The 7794-nt window shown below is 45.4% G+C and overlaps 1 long non-coding RNA gene across 1 annotated transcript in view; it reads right to left on the bottom strand.

Annotated features, from left to right (window-relative positions):
• Positions 1 to 5077: 5077 nt before the first annotated feature.
• LOC109969937 (uncharacterized) overlaps positions 5078 to 7794 on the bottom strand; it is a 4754-nt gene continuing 2037 nt past the window's right edge. Inside the window, exons 2-3 of the long non-coding RNA XR_002276338.1 lie at positions 5745 to 5832; positions 5078 to 5662 (exon numbers count right to left, since the gene is read on the bottom strand). This is a non-coding gene — a long non-coding RNA (uncharacterized LOC109969937). The remainder of the gene's footprint in view (positions 5663 to 5744; positions 5833 to 7794) is intronic.

Raw genomic sequence — 7794 nt, 5'->3', positions numbered from 1 at the left:
GCGGGTTCAGATCGGGGGGGGGGGGGCGTTCCTCCCAATCACGCCCCTCCAGGTATCACTGTCGCTGCCCATGTGAGCGTTGAAGTCCCCCAGCAGAACAACGGAGTCCCCAGTTGGAGCATTTTCCAGCACCCCTCCGAGGGACTCCAAGAAATCCGGGTGCTCTACACTGCCATTCGGCCTGTAGGCACAAACGACAGTGAGAGACCTATCTCCGGCCCGAAGGCACAGGGAAACAACCTTCTTGTTCACCGGGGTAAACTCCAACACATGGCAGCTAAGCTGGGCAGCTATGAGCAAGCCCACACCAGCCCACTGCCTCTGACCGCGGGCAACTCTAGAGTAGTAGAGAGTCCAGCCTCTTTCGAGGAGTAAGGTTCCAGAGCCCAAGCTGTGCATGGAGGTGAACCCAACTATATCGAGCCGGTACCTCTCAACCTTCTGCACAAGCTCGGGCTCCTTCCCTACAAGCGAGGTGTCCAAAGATCGGGTCGTCGGGGCCCATGCCTTCGACTGCTGCCCAATCCACTGTGCACCGGCCCCTTCGGATCCTCCTGCAGGTGGTGGGCCCACGGGAGGACCGAGAACACACTTCAGCTTGCAAAGATGAGCAAGCTGCTCATAGCAATCGAACGTGGAACTGAGCTCTACAAAGGCAAATCTCTTGATGAGATTGATTTGGGCATACAAAGTGGGTAGAAAATAGATTTCATAACAGAATGCAATTTATACTTAAAAATGCTGTTTGGTTTTTTTTGTTCTACTCACCACTTTAGTATGTGAAATAAGATAAGTTCACAAAATGTTTTTATCAAAACAGGTGGTTTGTCTTCTGAAGTTAGAGCTGTACAGAAGTCTCAAATCAGTGAAAGTGACACAGAAGTCTTCAATAAGAATTCTCTGGAACCAGCTCAAGGCTTGTGTGTTGAGTCAGCATGTCTCATTGTTCTGCACCAGAAGAACACGTCACCTCACTATTAACCACGAATCATCGTCTTATCAGATAATGCAATATTTCATTCCGCAGTGCTACTCATATGACCCAAAATGGCATGAAGCCGTCAGAGCTGTTACCTTGAATATCAGCTTTCTTTCCCATCTATAAATGACAGAAAGTAACTAAAAATGTCCATCCTGGTTACTTCTTCTTTTTAAGGGTCCTCCAAACGCAAGAGGTCAAAGATGGCATCTGAATTATCTCAAGTTTCAGACAGTGTGAACATTTTTTGGGTCATGTGAGGAGCACTGTGGAATGAAATATTGCATTATCTGATAAGACAATGATTCGTGGTTAATAGTGAGGTGACGTGTTCTTCTGCTGCAGAAGAATCACACAGGCTGACTCAACAGGCCTCAGCTACAGGACCATCACACAAGCTCAAAAGGACAGAGAAAACAGGTACTGCTCAGTTCTCAGACTTGAGTAGTGTTAATTACAGTAGATGTGGATTAACAACACATTACAAATTAGATCATCAGATAAATTTTTGATTTATCAATATTGAGAATGTCTATCACATTTGTCATTTCTATTTCAGCTGTGGACCTACAGTTACTCAGCAAAAACAAACACCCGCGCAGGTCGTGGAGTTCTGCAGAAAAGGAAGCGGTGTGGCGACAGCTGGGGCAGCGCATCAATATGCAAAGTGATTGTTTATCAAGCTTCTATCAATGGAGTGGGTGAATTAAAATAGGTAAATCAAGATTAGAGGACTTTGACAAACATTGCTTTCAGTGTTACTGGTGTTAAGCAAACTTAGCAAGTGACATGTAAGATTGAAAAAACCTAACGTTTAGATGTCTGCAAAAATACCCAGTTTTAAATGCAGAGATGCATACCATATACCATTTTTATAATACATTTTTTAACAGATGTAAATACAATCAAATTTAAATACACTTTACATTGGCAAAATTAAAAACCACATGCTTCCATCTCTGTAATGCTGTGGTTTGGGTTAACCAGAAATGTAAGATGGGACAGTTATGAAAGATCTGCTAAAATCTGGTGATATAACATGCATTGTTTTGGTGCTTTGTGACAGAAGGTCCAGTTCACCAAATCTGCTTGGCAAAAGGCTCCAGTCCTCACACGTGTAGAAGAATTTTTTTTTTTTTTCAAATTTTCTGAATTCTGTGTGTGTGTGTGTGTGTGTGTGTGTGTGTGTGTGTGTGTACAGATGTAACAAAGTCACCCACAGTTACCCATATAGAGTTGATAATACTGTCAAAGGCCAATGACACATTTTTTTAATGTAAGTATATATGTAAATAAACTTTTTTGTTAGGTAAATTAAATAAGCAGGCACATCCCCTCTTCCTAATATTAAAAAATGGCTTATGTAAACTACCTGTTACCACTGTCATGGTCAAGGTCAAACAGGGCAATGAAAAGAACTACTTCACTTATTTTTGCCTGAATCCCTGCAAAGGGTGTTTGCATCTAAGGTAGCATCTGAACAGTAGCGGTCCTGATCCATTTAAATCAGAGGGGACAGACTGAGACACTAACTCTAAAAACTGACTTTAATTTTAACAGCAGTTAGGTTCAGAAGCACTGGAATAAATAATCTTTTAGAAATCAACATCAAAAACAACTCATGCAAATATCATTCGCACACGACTTACTCATATATTTTCTTACAATACAAAAATAAAGAGAATTACAAAATTTATACTCTGATACAGTACAGATCCATTATTTATACCACTTATTCTGTACAGAGTCACGGGCGGCTGGAGCCAATGCCAGTCAGCAATGGGCAAGAGCCGGGGTCCACCCTGGACAGGTTGCCAGTTTGTCACAGTGCTGGCACAAAGAGACAGACAACCACTCTCACTCACATTTGCATCTAAGGGCAATTTACAGTGACCAATCAACCTAAGCTGTATGTCTCAACTGTAAGAGGAAGCCAGAGTATGTGGAGAAAACCCAGGTAGGCACAGGGAGAACATGCAAACTTCACACAGAAAGTCCCTGGTCAGCCGCAAGGTTCAAACCCAGATCCTTTTTGCTGTGAGGCAACCACTGCACCACTGTGCCACCCACAGTACAAATCAGTAGTGAATATAAAACACTGTAACTAAAACATACTGTACACATCAAAAATTACTGTTGCCTTTATCAAATACATGACTGACACACTCTTGTCTTAGTCAACAAGGCCCGCAGTATACTTTAAGCTTTAGTACAACTTAACAACACACGAATGAAGAAATTCTCACAGGAAAATAGGAGTAGACCTGCACATGCTTATTCACAAATCACTCACTCAACAGGTGACTGAATGACCAATAAACACAGCACAGGAGTAATTCTACATGAGGCAGAGCCCTTTAGTTATGTCCCTGTGTGCACATAGGCAGTGCACAATACAGCAGCTGTGTCCAGACAAAGCACCTTCAGTACATTATATGACCTGCTTCTTAAAAAGGTGTTAACACACACAGCCTAAAACCTCAGCACTTAAAAATATATTCAGTATATGGAGGAGGGAAAGTCTAACTTAACCATATAATAAGGAAGCTACTGTCCTGGTCAACAGCTCTGGAGCCCCTCAGCAGTGTAGTCTGTTTAACATCATATGTTACGTTTCAGAATAAAGGCAATGCATATGAGGATCAAAGTAATGAATCAAAAACTACTTTTACCAGGAGCATGTGTTTGGATAGAGAGGGACAAATCAATGTGGAAACACAGTCATTGCAGCGAGGTGTCTTAGTGATCCATAAATGTCCTCTCCTGCTCTTCACCCCAAGCCAGTTTGGTTTTATTTGCACTGGTGAGACAAAGGGACTGTTTTTTACACACAAACACAGCATTACCAGCCTACCAGGGCCAAAACCATCCTTAACTCTCAACCGGTTTTTTTGTCATGTCTTGTCCCAAGTTGGTTCCTTTCAACTCCCAGAGAGAACTTTCCTGGATTTATGGTGAGATTTGACAGCTTGATCTTTTGCAAGATGTCCTCCATGTGAATGAGGGCTGCTGCCACGAGTGTCTGAAGATGATAGCATCACCCAGGTTGCTGTAATTGATACCATGACATGCTGTGTACAGAGAAAATCTTGTTTGTCCAGATTGGAGAAACCTGGTGTGGTGGTATGATGGTGGTTAAAACAAACACGCTACAGTTAATATGCAATATGTAACAGAATACAGTGAGTGTGTAGATTACATTTAGTTACTATATGCAGTAGTCAACTAATTTCTGCAAGCCCTCTATACTATGACAGCTCACTGTGTAAATAGTTTGTGTGTGTTGAAGCAAGAACATTTTGGGTTCATGGCCTGTTTGTTTAACCCATTGGGTCATCCTGATCTGAAGATGACCTGTTAACTAGGTTTGGGAATTGGTGGGGGAGCCAAAAGTGAGCAGTGTGCAAAAAGAGGCAGTATGCTGCTGCAGTAGAGTAGTGTAGTGTGTGTGAGTGTGGAAGAAGGACGTTTGAGTGAGACCCTGGCCCGGGGGACGTGACGGACTTGACTGTGCTTATGACCTAAAAGAGACTGATTGACTCTGTAACAATCTTCTTGTCTAATACTGCATTTATTTCCTGCAGGAATGGTCACTCTGTCCCATATTTTTCAGACTGCTGATTGTCTTTCAAAATTGTTGAACTGTTTAGTATTATTGTAATATTAAATGATCATTGGCATTTTAGTAATTCGTCTGTGAATTAATTTAGCTCACATCAGGTCCTAGCCACCATAAGGCCTAACTAGTTAGGTATTAGGGTGAAGGTGAAGGGAAACAGGCTTCACCTCTCCCAGAATCTATGCTTGAACTTTAGAATCAGCCATTGAGGAGGTTTCTTCCCCCAGTTTGTGGGAAGGACTGGATGAATTAGCTGCCTTGTTTTGCAGACCAGAAACTGATGCACATGCTTTTCACGAGTTCAAACTCAATATAAATAATAAATGGAAATCTTGGATTACAGTAGCCTACTACATGCATTCAGTTTCAGGTCTGTGTGTCTGTTTGAGGGCAGGGCTACACACACACAGTGTGCACAGCAGAACGGACAGTCATTCATTTACCACAGGGTTGTACAGAGGTGTGGTTGTTTACTCCTGCTTTAGAACATAACCACATTGAAACAATCACAAAACAACATTTTAATTCACTGACACTGCTCTCTCTCCTCATTAACCCTCTAGCTCTCCCTCTCACCCCAACCCCCAATCCCCCATTCCACCTTGTCCCATTTATACAAAAGTATGGTGAACTCCTCTCAGCATAAATATTGCTTCTTGTTGTGGCATTTTGGAGGGTCTACATTGACCCCTATACCACGATTGTACCTTTTAAATGGCGAGGTGGAAAATCCCTGCCCTGAATGGGCCAAAAACCAAAAGTACCACACCACCATGTCCCACACACAAACTCGAGAGTCCAATACCTAAGGAGGGGAACTGGAAAAATGGGAACAATACAGAAAGCCCACAGGTCAAATTCACTTGGTGCCAAAAAAACAAAAAAACAGGACGTTGCCACCTAGGAGGAGACCCACAAGAAACACACAGGGCAGCCTAACCAGAGTCTCAGGCTCCGGCCCAAAATAATGAGAGAGCCAAGCAGGAGAATGGAGAGGCTGCTTGCGAGGACAGCCTCAATGCAAGGCGGATGACCAGCAAGGCTTCTCGGTAGAATGGCCTCTCCTGGACAGAAAACACCACAGCAATAGTCAAAAAGTCCCAGCAGAAACTATTCTTTTTAATAAGGATGCTCTGCGAAACCAACCTGGAGAATGTGCTGGAGACATTATACTGCTCCACCATTTAGAGTGTTTTGACATACTGCATCACTGTGTGGTATGCCAGCTGCTCTGCTGCAGACAAGAAGGTACTTCAGGGGATTATAAGAACTGCTGAGAAAATCATCAGATGCCCTTTGCCTTTTCTGGTGAATATTGCCAGCTCAAGCTATCTCAGCAAAGCTAGGAACATCCTAAAGGACACCCTGGACATGAACTGTTTGCCCCCTGCCCTCTTGGAGGAGATACAGGAGCTTGAAAAGCAGGACTAATAGACTTACAAACAGCTTTTATCCTTGGGCTATCCAAACTATGAATGCTATTAATTACAACTGTGTATAATGATTTGATACATTCACTCAGTATTTTAATATACTGTATATATAATTAGAAATAATTTATTGCTTTTTATGTTTGTGTGAATGCGGTTATTGTAGCCGTGAGAATGGATATTTTATATTTTCTTGTTTTTATATTGCACTGATCAGATGTGGCACATCTAATGTCATTGTATTCATGTACAATGACAATAAAGTTTCAACCAGGTAGGTGCTCGAGGAGGCTGCTGCGGAGGACAGCCCTGGGCTGCAGAGAGGGCCATTCAGGAGGACAGCCACAGGACCAGTCAGAAGGCTGCTCCGGAGGGTGGCCGTGGCTCTGAAAAGGCTGTTGTCTGGGGTCAGGCTGAGACAGGGGCTGCAGTGGCAGGCTGAAGGGCAGGACTGATGGCGAGCTGAGTCGCAGAGCCAATGAGAAGCTGACTGGCAGGGCAGAAGCTGGGGCCGAGGTGACGTCAGCCCACTCAGGAACTAGGAGCATGGTGCAGTCGTCAACACACTTGGGAGCAGGGTGGCGTCATCGACCCACACGGGTACGGGAGCAGAGGTGGCTTTGGGGTGCCAGCCAACTCGTCCGGAGACAGGAACAGACATGATGTCAACATGCCAGTCAACCCGTTCAGGAACTGAGGCGGCGTTGGCATGCCGGCTGACCCACTCGGACACAGAAACAGAGGCTTTGGCAGGTGCATTCTCGTCAGCAGTGCTGTCATCAAAACACCTGTCAGCGCCTTGATAAAATGGGGCCTCATCGGGGACACCATCATCAGCACACCGGAGAACCACCAACTCAGTGGGGACGTCCACTCTGCCTAACCAGGAAACAAGGATGAGAGTGGACTGGGAGGCGGCGTTGGCAGTCTGGCCAACCTGCTCAGGAACAGGCTTGTGAACCCTGGCTTTTTCATTGGCACACAAGTGGAGAGCTAAACTCACGGCGGTGATGAGCTTGTTGGCACACTGGAGAGGAGCTGCGCCCATGGGGAGATCATCCTCTGACACTGATAGGGCTAGTCACTGTCTCCATCTTTGTCCTCTGCCCCGGGAGACAGAGCACGACTTGGAAACAAGCAGAGGCTGCAGCTCGGAGACAGGCCAGGGCTGAGGCTGCAACTTGGAGATAGGCCAGGGTTGAGGCTGCAGGTCGGGGCTAGGATGAAAGCTGCAGCTCAGAGGCAGGCCGGGGCTGGGACGGAGGCTGCAGCAACAAAAGCTGGGGCTGGGATGGAGGCTTCAGCAATGGATCTGGTGGAGGCTGAGGCTAGTGGACAGGCTGGAGCAGAGGAACTGGGTTGAGCTGGCATCAATCCTTCCTTATGCTCATCTCTCTCCCTGGACCCCCACGACAGAGGGCCAACTGAGTTTCTTTAATGGGTGAAAATTCAAGCCCGATTGCATCCGGAACAAAGAGAGACCAAAGACAGGGAGAGGGCACCTAGTCGGATGGAGCACTGTTGTAGGAGCCCAGGTGGACTGGATCCTCGCCGCTGGTCTGGGGGCTGTCTGGGAACAGAGAAATGCATGGCATAAGAGCTCTCTCATTCTTTGAAAGGTGCCATAGAACTCCTCCCCTAGGCACCTATAGTCCGGCAGTCCCCTCAGCCAAGCACAGTCCACTAATAGTTGGACCCCTGTCTCCAGTAGAATGCTGGACTCCGCTAGGGATGTGACCTGATGTTGTTGGCAGAGGAACTGGGAG

This window comes from Monopterus albus, unplaced genomic scaffold, assembly GCF_001952655.1.
Source record: "Monopterus albus unplaced genomic scaffold, M_albus_1.0 scaffold186.1, whole genome shotgun sequence".
In the NCBI taxonomy this organism is placed as follows: domain Eukaryota; kingdom Metazoa; phylum Chordata; class Actinopteri; order Synbranchiformes; family Synbranchidae; genus Monopterus; species Monopterus albus.
Note: the sequence above shows the minus strand (reverse complement) of the source record. Positions and strands in the feature narration are given on the sequence as shown.